This window comes from Gavia stellata, chromosome 1, assembly GCF_030936135.1.
Source record: "Gavia stellata isolate bGavSte3 chromosome 1, bGavSte3.hap2, whole genome shotgun sequence".
Classification (NCBI taxonomy): domain Eukaryota; kingdom Metazoa; phylum Chordata; class Aves; order Gaviiformes; family Gaviidae; genus Gavia; species Gavia stellata.
In genome coordinates, this window is record NC_082594.1 from 129,364,652 (window position 1) to 129,385,137 (window position 20,486).

The window sequence follows — 20,486 nt, forward strand, 5'->3', positions numbered from 1 at the left end:
TGACCTCCCTCTTCTCTAACGGGACTTTGTACAGTCTGGGGCAGCCTTGAATCTCTCTAAAAAGTCTGTTGGCAGCCGTCAGGCATGTGCATTTCTAGGGCGAATGGCTTTCCAGGCAGTACTGATGTCTTACGGGTAGTCCTTTATGCATGTTCTGGGCGTGCCTTTTTTTTTTTTTTACGTCAGGCAATTTTTTAATTCAAATTCTTCTATGTGAACAAGCCCTACTGGCAGCAAACCCACCATAGGTATTATTATGTAGCTGGGGTACAGTTACACAGCATTCCCAAGCATTCAGAAGTAATGATCCAGGTATCCCCTTCCCTCAGATCATTAAGTCAGCCCAGAAACCAGGAGATCTCTCTTGCTTGTGATTTTCCCCCAGCATAGCAGCTTCTGTATGCCTGTGCTCAAGCTTTTACCTGCAGCCACAAAAGAGGGAAAAGCTTCTCTATTAAAGCTTCTCTGTTTAAAAATGGGACTGAAATGCTTGAGAAATGGTGTGAAACCTGCTGTCAAGAGCCACAGAAGGACCTGAAAATCACAAACTGTATGATGATATGGACACTCATAAGTCTATGGGGCCTGATGGCATCCACCCAAGGGTGCTGAGGGAACTGGCGGAAGAGCTTGCCAAGCCGCTCTCCATCATTTATCAACAGTCCTGGTCAACGGGGGAGGTCCCGGATGACTGGAGGCTTGCCAACGTGACGCCCATCTACAAGAAGGGTCGGAAGGAGGATCCGGGGAACTACAGGCCTGTCAGCCTGACCTCGGTGCCGGGGAAGGTTATGGAGAGGCTCATCTTGAGGGCGCTCACGGGACACGTGCAGGTTACCCAAGGGATCAGGCCAAGCCAGCACGGGTTCATGAAAGGCAGGTCCTGCTTGACCAACCTGATCTCCTTCTATGACCAGGTGACCCGCCTAGTGGATGAGGGGAAGGCTGTTGATGTTGTCTACCTGGACTTCAGCAAAGCCTTTGACACTGTTCCCCACAGTATTCTCCTAGAGAAGCTGGCGGCCCGTGGTTTAGACAGGTACACTCTTCGCTGGGTAAAAAACTGGCTGGATGGCCGAGCCCAGAGGGTTGTGGTGAATGGGGTGAAATCCAGCTGGCGGCCGGTCACAAGCGGAGTCCCCCAGGGCTCGGTTTTGGGACCGGTCTTGTTTAATATCTTCATTGATGATCTGGATGAGGGGATAGAGTGCTCCCTCAGCAAGTTTGCAGATGACACCAAGTTGGGAGGGAGTGTTGATCTGCTGGAGGGTTGGAAGGCTCTGCAGAGGGATCTGGACAGGCTGGATCGATGGGCTGAGGCCAACCGGATGAAGTTCAATAAGGCCAAGTGCCGGGTTCTACACTTCGGCCACAACAACCCCAGGCAACGCTACAGGCTTGGGGATGAGTGGCTGGAAAGTTCCCCTGCAGAAAAGGACCTGGGGGTGTTGATCGACACCCGGCTGAATATGAGCCAGCAGTGTGCCCAGGTGGCCAAGAAGGCCAACGGCATCCTGGCTTGCATCAGAAATGGTGTGGCCAGCAGGAGCAGGGAGGTGATCATGCCTCTGTACTCGGCTCTGGTGAGGCCGCACCTCGAATACTGTGTTCAGTTTTGGGCCCCTCACTACAAGAAGGACATTGAGGTGCTGGAGCGTGTCCAGAGAAGGGCGACGAAGCTGGTGAGGGGTCTGGAACACAAGTCTTATGAGGAGCGGCTGAAGGAACTGGGGTTGTTTAGCCTGGAGAAGAGGAGGCTGAGGGGAGACCTTATCGCTCTCTACAACTACCTGAAAGGGGGTTGCAGAGAGGTGGGTGTTGGTCTCTTCTCCCAAGTGACTAGTGACAGGACTAGAGGAAATGGCCTCAAGTTGCGACAGGGGAGGTTCAGGCTAGACATTAGGAAAAAGTTCTTCACTGAGAGAGTGGTGAAACACTGGAATAGGCTGCCCAGGGAGGTGGTAGAGTCACCCTCCCTGGAGGTATTCAAGGAGCAAGTGGATGTGGCATTGTGGGATGTAGCTTGATGGACATGGTGCTGTGTGGTGTTGGGTGGGTTGTGGCTTGTTATTGTTGTTGTGTGGCGTGGGTTTTGTGGTTGTGTTGTGTTCCCCCCCCCCCCCCCCCCCCCCCCCCCCCCCAGGTTGGACTCGATGATCTTACAGGTCTTTTCCAACTGTACTGATTCTATGATATGGTGGAAGTTAGCAAAAAGATTGAGACCTCGCCTTGCTCCTTAGGGATGGCTAAAAACTGCTGTTGCAGCTGACGGTGGGAAGAAGCATGTCTCTGCCTTACTGAAAATGGGCTGCTACCAGCAATTAAGGGTGGCTAGCAGCTTTTTGGCTGGAGGAGACATCTCACAGCTCCTTTTGAATCTTTTTGCACTTTTCCTTCAGAAATTGTCACCCATGCTTGACGAGACTCTGGCTTGGGCTGCTGAAGAGTCTCCTCATCCTGGGACAGAGCGCTTCTGAGTCTCACAGTAGGAGGTTGGGAAGTGGAGGCTGAGGCTCCACCTGGTGAGGCTGGATGCTCAGAGGAGCCCTGCTAGAAGGAAGAGACCCCAGCAGCAGCCTCCGGCACCAGCTCTGTCCTGGGATGCAAAAGAGAAGACCAACACACCCAAAAACATGCAGCCAGCACTTCCCTGGAGAAAAGGCAGTTAGCTGTGTCTCTCCAAGCCCAGGGTCAGCAGGGTGTTATGCCAGAGCATGGCTTTGCTTTCCTTTCTAACCTGAGGTTTCTAGCTAAGCACCACCTGACAGCACCCCCAGCCTGCAGCCTGGGCCGTGGCTTCCATAAAGGGCTGCTGGGTTCGCTCGTATTTATAACGCTCGCCTTCGCTGCGGCGTGCCAGCTTGCAGAGGTTAGCTCTCCCCCGGGTGCGGGGAGTCATTCCACAGGGTGTGCTCCTGATTCCATCCCTGAGTGCCCAGGGGCCTCCTGCAGACGGGACCTGGGGGTGCATGGCAGAATGGTCCAGGGACAGGCAAAGAGGGTGCATAGGAGATACGGTGCCTGGTTTGTAGTGTAAGCTCTGGGAGGTGTGTGGCTTTCTCTAGTGGTACAGGGAAAGTGTGAGCCACTATATCCCCATGGGAGACAGGCTGTCTCCAGGCAAGTGAAGAATTTTCTTCTTCAGGTGCATTTTAGTTGGCATTGCTGGTAAGGAGGATCTCAAAAACTAGGGCATGGCTCCTGCACTGGACATGGCTTGGACCCTTCTCCTCCAAGTTCATCAGCAATGACTTTGGACTTATTTGTTCAGCTGCCAGATGTACAACATGGTACACTCCAAGTGGAGTTGTACCGAAGAGAAGGTTAGACCACCAGATGCCGGCTTGTGGCCAACGATCGGATATTCCTCATGGTTTGACAGGGAGAACAAGCTATGATGTTGCTCTCAACACGTCCCTAACCAAGCGCCATGGCTCTAGTGAAGGCTGGAGACCCCTGAACAAGGGGTAGTTTGGTGGGCAGGAGATGCAAGTCAGCTCAGAGGATGTGACAGGTTTTAGGGAAGAAGTGAGGTTATACGTTGATGGTGTCCTTCATCCTCCTCTGTCTCACAGCACGTGTGTGGTGTCAGGAACCAGCACCGCAAACTCGGCTCTTCCGCCTCTCGGGAGCTACAGGTCAGGGCTGTGTGTAGCATCCGCACGCTGAAGGCTGCAACTAAGCTCCTACAAAGCTCCCCAGATTAGCAGGTGTGGATATACAGGGCAGGGACGGAGTAATTTGAGCTAGAGTTACTGTTAGTTCAGTTAGGCAAATGTCATATGTGAAAAGAGGATCTAAAATGATCTAGCACAGCAGTTTGTGCTCTGTTCTTACCAGCCAGTAGCAAGAAACAAATGCAGCTTTAAATTAGTAAATATAACCATTCTTTCTTGGTCAAGTTCTTTTTCTTGTCTGGGTTTTTTTCCTTCCTTTTTTTCTGTGTGGGGTTTTTTTTTTTTTTTTCTTTTATTTCTATTTCAATCTAGTACAGAGGGGAAGATTCCCAGGAGGATTACAGAGCTTTCCTTATGCTATCCGGGACCTTTTGACAAAGATACCAATGCTTGCCTTGCCATAAAGTGCCATTTTCTGGGCTACTTATATTACTATTTTGTCTGAGTTAAAGCCTGCAGATTTATGAGCACAATGCCCTTTTAAAGACCAATTTCAGGCTGCATTCATCTCTGGATTACTATTTCATTTGCAAGTAGCAGATTTTTGGGGTTTAAACAGGCAATTAGATATTTAAGGTTAGTCTTGTGAAGACAAGAAACTTTTATTTTTTTGTTGCTCCTACAGTTTGTTCCGATGACTCTTTGGCCAGATTAGACCCACAAAGCGCAGATTTAGGCAACTAAATGACTCAGGACAGGGCCTGATTCAATGAGGCATTTAACATTTTTCAAATCTGCTGAAGACCCCGAGTACTTAGGACTTAAGTAGGTCCTCTTGACTCCCTTGTGTTGTGAACATACACAGAAGTATGTGGCCGAATGGTATCATTTACACTGGCAGGGTGACCCTAAATAACTGCACATGCCAAAAAGGGGAAGACTGCCTAATAATTGTATCAAGCAAACCCTCAATGACATTAATTGAAGTGCTAATTGAAAAATATCCAGCCAAAACTCTCCAGTGGCAGAAAGCACAGATCCTGTAATATAAAGGACTTTAGAATTGCGTTTTAATTTGACAGAACTGTTCAGCTAAAACAGTGAAAGTATTTCTTTTGACATTTTTAATTTTTATTTTTTTATCCAAAATTTCCTTCCTGTACCTAACCTGTGTCTCAAATGAGAGCTGGGAGACCACTGCTTGAGTACCAGGCCCAAACACCACCCATCCACCGGGAGCATTGTGAAGGAAACCCAGTGAGCCCGCTACCCAGGGAGAGGGTACAGGAGCGTCCGAACCTGCCCACGGTCCTCAGGCCCTGAGACGCTTCACTTCTTGAACTCTAGTGAACCAAACACGATGACCAGCTGCTCTCTATAGCTACCCAATGACAGCAGGTTGGCTTTTTTTGCCTGTAAATTACTGGACACAGGTGGGGAATTTTTTATTAACATAAGTAAAATTAGGAAGCAGCACTCCATCCGTCTCCCCGCTGATGCCGACATGCTGCGAGATGTTGACGTTCTCTGAAGTGTTAGCCTGTATAGCTCCGAACTCAGCGAAAACACTTAGGCCCGCGCTTAATTTTGCATCCCATTAGGTCTGCCCTTGTGCTAGAAGTTAAGCATGTGGGTCACTGTTTTCCTGGATCAGAGCCCAACTCCTGAAGGTCCTTCAAGATTTAGCTAGATAGAGCTCATCAAATGATACAGTGCAATTAATATAAGGGGATTCTGCTCTCTTTTTTATGAGTGGCTGATTTGTGATGGGTAGGCTGGACTGATCAGAAGTATATGTCCAGTCATCATCAGTTTCTCACAAACCATCAGCTATATGCACATCGACGATTTCTAATTAAAGAAGTCTCTCTGGGGTGCCTTTTTGTAGCTGATCAAGGCTGTACCTTCTCGCAGACCCAGCGCCCACTTGCAGAAGTCTAAATTAGGACCCAAGCTCTGAAGCTCAAAAGCAACTTTGCTTCAGCTCGGAGTTGTCAGAAGACAGAGAGCAGCTGCCGCAGGGTGACCAGGTCATCAGACAGAGCTGGTGGCCCTCACATGACCCGGGTGGTGGGATATAGCCCCCTGTGTCACCTACATGGTGGTGTGCCTGCCACTGCAGGAGGCAGGGACTGATCCCTCCGTCTCCTCTGACACGGGCAAAGTAGATGATGGGATGACCACAGCCTCTGAATGAGGTTGCCCTGTTGCTCCCTGCAGCCTGCTGTCCTTGACTTCTCCACACTCAGCCTGTTCCTAAAGGCACATGTAGGGTTTTCGTCCTAAAAAAAGGGCAAGCAAGTATCTTTCACTTGCATTCCCAGAGCATCGAGGACCCCGGGTTGGGGAGCAGATATCCGCAGTGCTTGGTGCCACACAAGCCCAGGACAGAGGGAGTTGCTGCCTTACTGAGTTGCCACAGTAAATGGCAAGGGGTACGCATGAGGATGCAGAAGTGGTGTTCCTGCTCAGCACACACAGACACTGATTTCTCACAGGGCAATGTAGACAAAAACGTGCTTTCTAAAGATGTCTGTCTAGGCGCATGTTTCTGAGTGGATCACATCACCTCGAATAAGGGCTGGGCTTGCAGAGCAGCTCAGTGACACAGGCAGTAACACCAGCTTCTACCTCTGCCCAGCCACCTTTCCCCACGAAGCCCGTAGGCATTATTTCACATTTTTGAGACCCTCACCTTGTCATTGTTTTTTAGATAATTGTCCAACCAATTCAAAATTTGTTGGGACATCCGCGCCGGGAGCTGTTACCCACGCAGCAACGCAGAATCACAGAATCACAGAATCACTAAGGTTGGAAAAAACCAAGTCCAACCATCAACTAACCCCACCATGCCCACTAAACCATGTCCTGCAATGCCTCGTCCACACATTCCTTGAACACCTCCAGTGATGGTGACTCCACCACCTCCCTGGGCAGCTTATTCCAGTGTCTCACCACTCTCTCAGTAAAGAAATTTTTCCTAATATCCAGCCTAAACCTCCCCTGGCACAACTTGTGGCCATTTCCTCTTGTCTTATCACTTGCCACTTGGGAGAAGAGACCAACACCCACCTCACCACAACCCCCTTTCAGGTAGTTGTAGAGAGCGATAAGGTCTCCCGTCAGCCTCCTCTTCTCCAGGCTAAACAACCCCAGTTCCCTCAGCCGCGCCTCATCAGACTTGTGCTCCAGACCCCTCACCAGCTTCGTCGCCCTTCTCTGGACACGCTCCAGCACCTCAATGTCCTTCTTGGAGTGAGGGGCCCAAAACTGAACACAGTATTCGAGGTGCGGCCTCACCAGCGCCGAGTACAGAGGCACGATCACCTCCCTACTCCTGATGGCCACACTATTTCTGATACAGGCCAGGATGCCATTGGCCTTCTTGGCCACCTGGGCACACTGCTGGCTCATCTTCAGCCGGCTGTCAACCAACATCCCCAGGTCCTTTTCTGCAGGGGAGCTTTCCAGCCACTCTTCCCCAAGCCTGGAGCATTGCATGGGGTTGTAGTGGCCGAAGTGCAGGACCCGGCACTTGGCCTTGTTGAACTTCATCCGGTTGGCCTCAGCCCATCGATCCAGCCTGTCCAGATCCCTCTGCAGAGCCTTCCGACCCTCGAGCAGATCAACACTCCCACCCAACTTGGTGTCATCTGCAAACTTGCTGAGGGTGCACTCTATCCCCTCATCCAGATCATTGATAAGGATATTAAACAAGACCGGTCCCAAAACTGAGCCCTGGGGGACTCCGCCTGTGACCGTCTGCCAGCTGGATTTCACCCCATTCACCCCATCTCTCCGGGCTCGGCCGTCCGGCCAGTTTTTTACCCAGCGAAGAGTGCGCCTGTCTAAGCAGGGACGCCATCGGTGTGCTTTCTCCCTCCCTCCCGGCAGCGGAAGGGCCTTAACGCGCCGCTCCTGTCCCCCCCCCCCCATCCCCGCTCCCTGTCTCCGCAACCACCCCCCGCCCGCGGCCGCGGGATCCCCCTTTCCAGGCCCGGCAGGCACGGCCGCCGCCGCCAGGTGGCGCCGCCGCTCCGCGTGTGGCGTTGCCCGCGCGCTGCCCGCTCTGCCTGCGGGATAAAGTCGCCCCGCCCTGCGTTTAGGTGCGCCGAGGGCCAACAGGTAAACCCGTGCCTGGAAGAAGGAGCGGCGGTGATGTTCCATGTGGCATGCCATTTTCCTTCCTCACCTGCCTCGCCAGCTCGGGGCTGCCTGAGCCGTCACACCGTTCATCAGACCGCTGATCCCCCAGCTGCGCCGGCAACATTTCAAGGGGTTAAACCACAGTCCAGCTCGGAGAAGGGTCCAGCTCAAGAAGGACCTTCTCTCACTTACGTTGGGTGGTGGTTTAACCAGGACCTTTTCAGCGGTCTGGGCTCCAGGGTGGTCCCCACAAACAGTGTTTGCACAGCCAACAGAGTGGCTGCAGTGTGAGAAGGAGCGGTTGAGAGTCGGAGGACCTTGGAGGTCACCGCTACTGTGAAATGCAGATCTTGGCTTTCCACTTTTAAAACCTACCATTTCCTCCCGCCCCAGCAGTTGCAGAGGGCAGCTTGAAGTCATAATCCATGGCAGGGTTTTAAAGGTTCAGAAACCAAAGTGTAAAAAAGTTTGCCCCCTCTCAACCAAAAACACACACACAAGTCTATTTATTTAAGTTAAACCTTGTGATTTAAAGATGATCATGTAACTTTGAGGGCTATGATTTTTTAACAGATGGGGATGGGCCCACTGGGTTTTAAAGGTGTGGTAAACCCTTCTCCCAGGGTCGAATCCACCAGCGAGGCAGACCCTTACCTTTCCCACAGTGGGATATCCCACACTCTTCCAGCACTGATGGAAACAAGGTTACTTGGCCAGTTGGACACAGGTTTAGCCTAGTCTGCCGGGCCCACGTTTTGTGCTGACTCAGACAACCTGGCATCACCCCCCCCTTCTTCGTAGACGGGAATCCGGGGAGAGGAGAAAGTCGGGGTGAACCCACCCGGCTTGCATAAGTGAGCAGGCAGGGTCTTTGGGCAGCTCTCCGTGAACGCTCGCAGGTGCAGATGGTGTTACTTCTCCCGCGAGGGCCACAGGCTGCCCGCAGCTATGCTGGTGTGCGGCTGAGCAGGGCGCCTGGGAATTGCATGCGCCCTTTCCAGATCAGGCGCTGGCTATTTGAATGACAATGGGGCGAGGGACAGGTTAGGTGGAAAGATGTTCCTCTGTCTTCGTGGGCTGCTGCTGACAGCTGCAGTCCAGCAGCCATCCTCACCTCCGCTATCAATATCCCTTCCCCTGAGCTGGAAGGACTAAGGGATAATTTAGTCTTTATGCCAGTTTGGACTTTGTCTGATTACCAGCTGAGCCTAATTACACAGGTCTTGCCGTTCCTTCTGGGAAATAGTCCAGACAGCACAGAGGGGCCACCGCTCCTCCTGCCAGTGCTGCCACTGCCGAGCCCTCTTATTTCATTTTGGATTGCAAGATGGGCTGCTTGTTCTCTCTGCTGTTCTCCCCGTGCACCCACCATCTGAGACCAAAGGACCAAGTTTTTCTTGAGGACCCTAAATCACATTCATATGCAAGGCTTGAACACGTAGCTGTAGAGCTGAGCTCTTGTGACTACTGATGATATGGAGTTGGGCCCTGGAGCAAGGAGCGAGGTGGAGCCCATCTTCATCTGGCCTTCCTTACCCACCCCGATTTCCCCTAACTTGGCACTTAAGCCTCAGTCTGTGCCAGTCCATGTCAGAGCTACACTGGGTGCCTTGGTTTTCCATGTAACTGGGAGTGAGCTGTCAGGTAGAAACTGGTTCAAGCAGCAAAGCTGAAGGTCCATTCAAGTTGAACATCCCAGCTTCAGCTATTTCAGTGACAACAGAGCGAGTGGCAGGCTGGGCACAGTTGAAGTACTGGGAACTGGCAGCAGCTAGCAGTTGCAGTCCAGCAGCCAGCCCACCTTCCCCATCAACAGGGGATTGCCACGTAGGAGCACTTGGATCAGCCAGACACAAGATTCAGATCTCCATCCATATCAGCAGTTTTGCAGAGTTCAGATGAAGGGAAGTTTTGGCTTTGGACTTGTGCAATTTTCAAAGCTAATTAACATATGGTGTTTTACTTGCTGTCTCCAGACCCTTTGTATTAGCTGTGATCCAAGTTTAAACACTGTAGATAGATTAGGGATGGTCATGATGCCACATCCGTCTGGAGGGCAAATATGCAGGGAGATGGTGGGAAATAATGCAAAATTAGAGCCAGGACCGCTTTAAAGGCATCCCTGCACAGCTGAGATAGTTCTGCAGCGGCCTCTGTTGCACAAAGGAGTTATCTCAACTTCTGAAGCTCAATGAAAACACTTGACCCTTGAGTTGAACTGAGACCTCTGGCTATTGATCCCAGGAAAACTTGGGAGAGAGGGCAGTTGCATTCTGCCTGCAGTGGCTCTGGCTCCTGAATGGCTCCACCTGTTCTTAGGAGCTGTCACACTGAACTCTCCCTCCAGCCTCTCCACATCGTCTCCCCAGCCTGTGGGTGACTAGGGCTGTATGAGACTTTGTCTCCATCGTCTTTGGAGCTCCCTTTGAAATAAGTCTAGGCTACTATCATATTGCCTAGTACTCTCTCTTCACCAGACTACAAGCTCATTTCCTATAACCTTTTCTCATAGGTTATGTGCTCCAGGCCCCTCACTGTCTCAGCTTCCAAGTTTTTCGACATCCTTCTGGAACTGGAGCGCTCCAAACAGGACAAAATATCTAGGAGCAGCCTCACCAGCACTGAGCAGATTGGGATAATAACTTCTCTTGATCTGCTGGCCACCTTCCTCCTAATGTAGTCCAGAGTGTGGATGGCATTATTTGCAATGAGGGCACTCTGCTTGGCCTCCACGTGCAACCCCTTGGTCCTTTTCAGCTGGGTATAAACAGGTATATCTACACTGACAGATCAGACAGGCCCAAGGAGCGCTCCTGGTGGCATTGGTGGGGCCCCCACTGCTAGCTGGCATTTGGGATTTGGCCGCCTGAGCCCCACTGGTGGCAGTACCCTGGGTGTTCGTCCGTTTTCTGTTCAAGGCATCTGAAATTATGTGAGAGCTGGGGTACGGCAGGGCTCACCCAGCCGCTGACAGCTGCCAACCCAAGCAAGTGTCAACGGATGGAGCTCAAGCAGTGGTTGTCCGGTGGCACCAGGACACAGCCTGGCACAGGCTGATCCCTCCCGTGGCACTGCCAGCTCAGGTAGCACAGTGCTATTCTGTGCTCTGAGGCACAGATGGTCTGGAAGAGACTCTCTTGTACATGATGGAGAAAAACATCATATGCAATTTTGTGACAACTTTAGTGGACTAAAGAGCTGTCCTTCAGCATCCTGTTTCCAAGCTCGGCTAGTAGCAGCTGCATAGGGAAAAGGTATAGGTACCAGGAGTAGGATTGCTTTGTACTTATCATGTTCACCTTTATAGCTTTGGGACATCTTGGAAATATCCACAGAGAGGAGTTTGATCAATCTTCCTATGACACAGCGTAACTGGAGCAGGACAACTCACAGCCTGAGCTGTTTGCTGTCTTTGCAGCTGCACCGTGAGCTCCCTTCGCTTGTACACAGGCACCGTTCCCCCACAGCTAATTTAAATGTGAAACGTCTCCAAGTTAATGAAATGCTCTGTTTCAGTATTTTGTTTTCAAGCAGCTTGTCACTTAGGCTTTTTTTTTTTTTAAGGTGAAGCAAAATATTTTCATTCATCTGAAACTCGTTTCTTTGCAAAGGGTTTTTGTCAGATGTGAAACTTCAAATTCCAGGCTGCTTTTCTGGTATGGCGTGAAAGCAAAGGTTGAACTGGTAGAACTGCCTCTGCCAAAAAGACAGAAGAAAACTAAGGAACCTCGATACTCCTAGACTTCAGCTGACCCTTGGTCACCTTCTGACTGTTAAGTTATGATTTTCTGGATTGTTCAGGTTTTAAAATTTTCTTCCCTTGTAAACAGACTGTAATGGTCTGGGCTGAAAGTATTGCCATTCCTCGCTGGAAAGAGTGAAAGCTGCTGAGCCGTATCATGTTTGCTGAGCCCAAAGTTCAAGTGTTTTGCTTTGAAAATCTTGGAGGCCTGTGTTCCTTGGTTGGCTGAGTGGGTTTTTAAGAGCAGGATCTGTTTTCGCTCTCTGGTGCCATGCAGATGCGTTAATGGGCAAAGCATCAGCCTAGAGATAACGATGATGTTCTTACAGGCTGATGAAAATAGTGGCTGGTGGTTTGCTCTCTTCTGCTAACCGTTGCCCATCCAAAGTGCTGTGCAGTTAAAGCTGATGTTCATTGCCTGGGAGGTGTGGGCAGACCTTAGGGGGAATGTTGCTAACTGCAGGTGCTAGTGAGGCACACTAGCCTCTCCTTCATCTGAGGCGGGGGGTACCCCGGGTAATGGGAACCCTGTCTCCTGTGCAGGGACCCCGTAAGGCCCTGTATGGAGCTCAAGGCTGAGCCAGCTCTAACTCTTGGCTGGCTGGGTGGCCCTGGCTCTGGTAGCCCTCCCGTGGGCTTCTGCACTGTGCTCTGGGCTGCTGCAGGGCTTGATAGCTCTGAGTACGGCCACAACTCAGCCCCCAGTACCGGTGTGCTGCAGCCCCAGTCCTGGGCTGGGAGCACTGGGAGGTGTGCTGCAGAGACAGGCGGGGGTTTCTCCTGAACATCGTTTTCTACCAAGCGATGTGTCCTGGCCCTGGCTCCTTTCGCCGTGCTACTTGCACTGACAGCGATCCGAGGAGGGCTGTGCTGATCTTGGCTTGCTGCCGGTTCGGGCCCGTCAAGGTGTATTAGCTGTGCTCTGCACCACGCTGAAGTGACTGGGCTGCTTCAGGACACAAACTGTGCTTCAGCTAATAAGAGCAGTTGGGCCTGAGGTGGCTTGCCATGGAGCTAGCGCAGGGGCCTCCACAGTCATGGTACAGCTCACGTGCAACCTGGACCCACCGCCCGCAGAGCCGCCTGTAAGCCTTCAGCTCACTCTGTGCCAGTCCGTGGTGGGGTAGCGGGGGGGCTGCAGTTGGGCTCTGCTCCTGCTGCTCTTATTTGTGGAAACTGGGCAACCGTGCATGGAAAAAAGTCAGCACAGGGTGCCTTGCCAGCCGCTCGTCTGTTGGTAATAACCTGAAGCGCACGTGTTGGTGCGATGATGTTCAAAGGAGGTGTGTGGCTATGGAAACCTGCCTCTGCATGCCCAGAGAGCGCATGAGAGCTTGCGAGCAGAAGCATTAACGCTTCTCCACCTTGGCCCCCCTGTGATCTTTCTGCAAACAGCCCTGCGGGGAGAACCACTTCATTTTCTGGTCTGCATTCCCTACACTCGCAATACCTGGGGAAAAAATGACAGCTCTCTTTTCTTGAGACTACATGTCAAATGCCCGGGGCTGTAATGAAATATAGATCTAGCTGATACTGGACATAATACACGGGTGTTTCCTTGTACACTTGAGGAAAGAGCCTGCCATGTCTCCAGCTCACAGCAGCCTCCTGCAGCTGGAGGAGAGCCACTCTTGAACCTCGCTCACCTTGTTACCCGACAGATAAATAAAGACTTGATATTCGTTAGGGTATAGAGAGGTTCCTGGGGGAATATCATCAAATACAAAGGTCAGTCAGGGGCTTTAACCAAGGACCCTATTTGGGGATTTGGTTCCTGACTCTACTCATTTTCACCGGTGCTTGTTTCAGAGCTGCCAAGTGCCCATCGTGCTTCTGATCTGGGGGCTCCTTGTGAGGCGGCTGCAGATGACTGGCACGTCTTCGCTTCAGACCTGACCCTGTTAGAGGGCATGTGAGCACAAGCGGAGCCAGAGCTGACCTGGAGAGGAAGAAGGAGGTGGTGAGACCCAAGTTGACTGAAACTCCTTTCCGTGCTGCGGTGAAGGTTGCTACCTGGGAAGGCAAGCAGGGGAAGCTCTGTATCTGGAGGAGTTTGCCGTGCTCAGGCAGAGACCTGCTCTGCCATAGCTCCAAGCACGGTCTGAGCCCAGCATGCGGCCTCAGTACGGCAGCTTAATGAGTTGCAATGTGCCAGCCGCACCGCAGTAGCCATCTGTGTGTGCCCTGCACCAGAGATGGATGTGTGGTGTGTGGCGAAGTGCTGAGGAACCCACCTCACCTCCCTGTCTTTGCAAGCCAAGCTAGTTCAAGTGGCTTTGGGTTTGTCATGGGCTGCGGGCAGTCACCTTCACTCAGCTGCCGCAGGGTGGTGAGCCCTGGGCTGCAGAGCTTGGAGCTGCTTGTCCTTCTCCAAAGTGAGGAGTCAAGCTTTGCTGGAAGGAGATGTTTCCCCACATGCTGCCCACACAGGCATTCACTGCCACAGGAGATCACTGAGGCCAACGACCATGCACAATTCAAAAAAAGAGTCAATTATTTGTTTAAATGGCACTCCCAAGAGCTCTATCAGTAAATACGGAGGAACATGCAAGAGCCATGATGGAAACAGAAGTTTTGAAGAAACTCAGTTTTGAAGGGTCACAGCCTACCCTGGCCACAGAGTTTGTAAGGAGGTGTTCTCACAGGACAGGTAGTCCATCATGGACGACAACAGGTTTTTGAGCACCTTTTCCAGAAGAAGCAGCCTTGGCCCTTGCCAGGAGGCTGGGTGGGATGAAACTTGTCCCTGGTCTGCCAGGTTCAGCCTGAAACCTCTTCACATAGCTCACATCAGACCAAGACACCACAAATGCTCCCAGCTCAGTTTTAGGGGGATTTGATGACAATCTTTCTTTTAAAACAACCTCAACACCATATCGGTTGAAGGTTATTTCTGAAATTGTGCAGCTGAATAAAAAGGAAGTGGCCTATGAGGGCTTTTGAAAAAAAAAAAATGTAATTAGTTGGTGAGGAGTCATCCTTGGTAAATGCCTAGTAGCTGGCTCGATGTGGGTCTTCTGTCTGCCTTTGTGTGCGGGTACATATGGTCTCAGTGGATGTGTATGGAGTGGAAGCAGTCCTGTTCTGTAGGTCCCCTGTGCTCAGGTTTGTGTTTGTGTACTGGGAGAGTTAATGAGAACAGACTGCCTTTCTTTCCCTTCGTTCCCCAATCCCATCTGTTCAAACAAAAGGCTGAAAGGGAGAGAGAGCCGAGACCCTGCTGGTCAAGAGGGGATGGATAATAACACATATCCTTGGGCTACATTTCAGCACATGCAACCCTTTCAAGCTGTGCTAAAGCTTTTATTCAGGCAAGAGAAAGAACAACCAATATAAAATAAGTTTTTTTTTTTCCCCTTCTTTTTAAAAAAGCTGCATCAGGCCTGAAGGATGCTACATTCTGTTCTATCCCTCTAATATTTCATAAAGCCAGATTATCAAAAAAGAGTCTAAAACAGCACTGATTATATATTTGTGTGTGTACAGACAGAGCACAGCATTGGGCTAGAGTGAGCGACATATGCAGAGGGGCCGGGGATGGCTTAGAAAGTCAATTTTCACTGTGTTTGCACATGGTAACAGTTCCAGATTCATGTAATTAACTATACATCAAAAGGGTGTGAAGGAAGATATATTCCTCTCCACCTTGGGGATTTGATGGGTACTTTGCAATTCATGGTTAACCCCCCATTCACGTATTTGTCATTACGGTCATGCCAAACAACTCATCTGAAGATCAAAACAGCTTTCTTGGGGACTGTTACAGCGAGAGCAGCACGAGAGATGGCACCTCAAATCCCAAAGCGGGTACCGAGCGGCAGAGAGGGATGCAGCCCTGGATGGCGGCGCTGGTGCTCAGCCCTCTGCCAGCCGTTCCAGGGAGGTTGTAATGGTTTACGGGAGAAAAATGGTCTCAAATGCCATTAGTTTAATGCTTCATAATGTCGTTGTGTCTGTTTTAAATGCAATCACAGAGCTCAGGGGACACCTAGGACTAAAATAAAAAGGAGGAAAAGAGCTTCCAGAAATGTAACGGTGGAAAGGGAGGCGGGGGAATCTTTGGCGAGTGAAGAAATGAGATTCTCTGATTCTTTTCCATTGAGCAGGCAGCACATAAGTAATCAGTGTAGGGCTGTTTAAGGGATATTCACCATGAGAACCGATTGCACCCAGGTTGCAATAAATACAGCGAAGTAGTAGCATCAATCTTGGGGAGGAGAAGAGAGAGTTCTGCAAAACACAAGATCTGGTCCGGGCCAAGATTTTCAGAAACAATTGTTCCAAGTGAGATTTCTAGTGCTTGTTAGTGGCTCTGCCTCGTTTTCAGAAGTGGCACACAACAGATCCCATAGAATGTGTCCATCATCCCCTACAAATCCAGCAAGTTTACTGACATGCGTGCGGGTGCCTGACTCTGGGGTGCCTGACTGCCATTGACTCAAAGAGAGGGAGGCAGAAAAAATGAAACAGATCAGAAACAGCGAACAAGCTGAAGCTGACCCGCTCACGCCAAAAGAAATGCAAATAAACACATTTAAAAAGCAATGAGTACAAGCAGTGGTTATGCTCATGTAAGCTTTAGAAATCTTTCTAAGTGTCTCACATCTCATTTCAATCACACAGGTGGAGCTGTTTCCTTATGGATGAAATCCTCCCTTCGTTGGCATCTCCCACTCCAAGCGAGGCAGGTACATGCTCCTTTCAGACAGGAGTTGTTCCGTTCCAGCGGTCATCAGTTATTCTTCTCCAGGGCGGGATTAAACAAGGTGTGGGGATTGTAGGACTGGCCAGCACTGCTCCTTTGTGTTCCTTTCCTTTTGAATCCTAGCAATCGGGAGCAACCTGCTTCTGTGTGTCAATGCCCGGAGCTAATCTAATGTAGAAAATTTGCATGAGCAGCACATCCCCTCTTCTCTCTACACCTCTTCTCACAGGGGATCCATCTCACACGTAGAGTGCACGCTATGGCCGGTCCCTTGTCTATCATTCGAAAGCAGACCCCTTGAGCCTGGCCTGACGGCGCACTATTGATATATTAGCAGGACGTGCCTCTGCTGAATTCATCCATCAAGCAACCGCAAGAGGTGATTTCTGGGGATTAATGCGCTGGTGGGTGTAGGGAGAGGTTAAAGGGAGAAGGGATCACAGTAGTAGCTGGTTTACTGAAAAGACAGAAAAATGAACGTGGCAGAAATAGGGCCCTTAGCATTGCAGATTGGTACAGATCAATAGGTGGGTTGCTTTTAGCTCCTCTATTTGCTTTCCACAACAGCTATTTGCAGAAAACAAGAAAACACAGTTTTTGACAACACTTTCTACAAGGCTGATTGCATTGTAAGAATCTGTTCCCAGTCTCTTACAACTGTGCCAAATGCAACCCTTGAGGTTGAGATCTGCTGTCTCTGGTGGTTTGGATTGGGGGAGCTGAGTTTAATCTGAAGCAGTTCAAAAGCAGTTTCTCTGAAGTAGGCTAGGGAAAAAGAAACAGATGTATCTGTAGTTTAAAATTGACTCACAGTGTCTTTCTTTGAGAAGACCTAAAGCTTCTGCGGAGCAGAGACTAGAAATTTGGCTTGAAAGAGCCTCCACTGTGGGGGATATGATTTCTGTCATGTCCTGAAAAATTGTCCCAGTTTGGCCAGATTGTGAGCCTCCGAAGAAAACCAGCGGAAATCGCATTTGCACTTGCCCAATAGAGTTTTGTCAGAGCTTAACAGACAAACTGTCCATCCTTGGCATGCATGACCATTGTGCATCACCCATCCCTGCGGAGCAAAGGAGTGTGCAGCCCTGAGCTGCATTTTCCTTGCAATGTGCTTAATCATGTGGGGCTGCTTTGGTGCTGGGTACCACAAGAGAGAGCATGAAGCACAGATTGTGGGAATACAGCTGAGAGGCACACACAGGAAAGTTTCTTTTGCATTTCACCCATGGCCAAAAGTATAGCTGAATAGACTTACAGCATCAGGAGTCAACTGAGCAAGGAGAAAAGTCACTTAAGGAGGTATTTGCTGTCATAGGTGAAATAGATAAAATCCTTCCTTTAGTTCCTGATGAGAAACAAATAAACTAAAGGCAATATTTTTCACTGCAAGCCATCAGAGACATTTTTCGTGATCCTGGACATGATGTGTCATCAGGCTTCCAGCACAAGGCTTTAGAAAAACAGAGTGGTCTTTAGCATGTGTTCAACACCCTTTCTAGGAAGCATCCCTTCCTTTGACTGTCATTCAGGCTGTGTTTCATCTTACCCCCCTCCCAGGAAAATAGCAGCAAGGCTGGTGGTATAAATATACTTACATCTGCAGAGGTAATATTTGGATATGGGGAAAAACAGGTGAATACCATGACTGGTGGCTTGGAGCAACTTTGGAAAAAGTTGGAGTTTCCAGCTGAATGAGCAAAACTGTGTATTTCTCGTGATGGAAATGATGTGCTGAAAGAGGAATTAACACAGCCAGGTAGGCAAGAAAAATATGTTCCAAGAGATACATCAAAGGTATTCAGGAAAGAAAAAGATCAAAGAGAAGAGCCAAAGGTGTTTCATGCTGGCATCAGAAGGCCAGTGGCATCAAGGAAGCTGATGAAGCTTGTCAAATATCTAGAGATAAGTAACAGAAATAGTAGGGTTACCATGAGTGAAATAGTAAGATTACCACGAAGGAAATATGGACAGAAATATGGGTCTGTGTGAAACCACAAGGAGAAAAAATAGAGCAAGGGTTGAAAGTCTGGTCTGTACTGAGCATCAAGGGTATAACTGACAGCAATCGAACTTGTAGACATGGAGGAAGATGCTGTTTATGTCAGGCCTGGACTTCAACAGGGCCCCAGCACAGATATCTCCTCAGCAGATAAGGGCGCTGATAAACAGGAGGGTGGCAGCAAGGTTACAGGGCATTGAATGTGCCATTGATCTTCCTGTTATCCCAAAAGGAAGGCAGGCAAATAACCATGAGATGCCCAAAATGAGAAACCAGAGGTGTGGGTGCCAACCATGCCTAAGGTTTGTGGAGCTGAAGTGAACAAGACTCTGAAGCAAAAACTCATCCCATAAATACTGCTGACTCTGAAAAGATATAAAGGACCCATTCCAAAAACAGTTAATTGTCAGCAAGCAAGAGGCTTCCATATGCATGGAAGCAATTTTTCCTGCATGCAATATACCTGACACCAAAATATCTGCACTCCCCAATCTGTTGGATTGGCTACTAAAGTACTTAGTGAAGAAAGACACAGACCCATATTCGGACGGATGCTCAGCACTGTTACAGTTCGGAGTGGTACCACAACAGTGTGGGTTGTCATATGGTCAATAGGAAAATGAAGAACAAGAAAAAAACTGACAAAAACACTGTGAATGAGAGTCCCTGGGGACTCTAACATACAAAAAGCCAAGATAAAACAAATAATACGTGGTTCAGGAACCTGGGAGTTGCTATTATGAAACCTTATGATAGGAGGCAAAATTGCGAATGGTAGGATTAGCCCAACCACCGTGGAAGACTGTTGTCAAATAGGCTTGTCAGATAGATGCATACAGTGAAGAAATAAGGAGCACCTTCTCACAACACCAGTGAAAATGAAGCTGGAGTGAGGCAGCCGTGTTTTTTGGAAGGGCCTCAGACAAAGACAGCAGAATCATGGTGGGACGCTCAACGTAACATGACCACAACGAGCAGTCTTACTGCTGCTTAGCAGCTGTGCTGTTGCTCTCTCAAAGGAGACATTAAGACACAATTAGACTCAGCATTGTTGGACCAGCTAATCCAGAGACTAACTGGATATTTCTACTTTTTGTAGGTATTTATTCAAAGTTCTGTGCTGCAGGGATGTCAAGCAGGGATCCTGGTATATGGTGAACCATATCAGTAACTGGCTTTTGGGACAAACAGGCAAGGACAGCTGTGATGCAGCATGTATGGAGACTCATGTCATACTGTACCATCCACTCCGGGAGTGGATGATGGTGACCTCCTTGCTTCTGAGTACTTGCTGAAGGGTGCAACCTTTTACTCGCACTCAGTAATTAGAGAGAGTTTCTACTCTCGTAATGCAGTGGCCCACAGTAAAGCCAAGGGTAACCCACAGCTCAGGATCAAAACAGCCTGGGATGTTGAACTGCTTGAAAGCTGGCTCCTAGTTTGGTGGATGGATCTAATAATGCCTTAACAAGTTGGCTGACTACAGATGGGCAAACACAGCCCTGCTCATCTCCCTTTCTCTGCTGCAGATGTCACTGCTAGCAATAGTGATTAGATCCCCATGCGACTGCTCTCAAACAGTAAGAGCCAGTTCTTGTTTCTCCAGAGGCACATGCCGGAGTAGCTCAGTCACCTCATGGGACTGAGGAAGCACCTGTGCTAACCAAGGGTTTATATACCTCTCCTGGTGGGATGGAGCTAGGTGGGACCGGTCAGCTTCAGAGACAGAGTGAGACTGGGCAGGTTGCGATTCTCCCCCCTGGGTGGGTCAGGTCCTCATACTGCTGACAGAGCGTTTGCAGTCTAAACACGTAAAGGGTGGAAAAGGGAAGCATATGTTGTCTCCCAGGAGGATGTGAGACATGGAGAAATAGCAGATTTAGAGAGATGTGAGATTCAGAGATTCAGAGAAATGGCTTTGCTGGTGTCAGTCAAGCCAGAACTGCAACTCTTAGAGAAACTCAAGGAGCCACCATACAAAGTAGGAAGGAGCCAATCTGGTGTGGACGCTTCTCTGAGCGCAACAGTGGTATACCTTTCACTTGACAGAAATTCCCCTGCTGAAGATGGTATTGTTTTGAATGCAATTATCTTTTACAAGGTTCTTCAAATCCACCTAATCATCTTTATCTTAATGTGCTTTTCCTTTCTACATTGTCACGTAAAATCCATTTCCTTTCAATTTACTTCAGATCTATCTGCATCCAGATTACCGCAACTTCGACACACAGTAATTAAATGTGGTTTGTCTGAGTAGAAAGGCAATGAATGCTATTA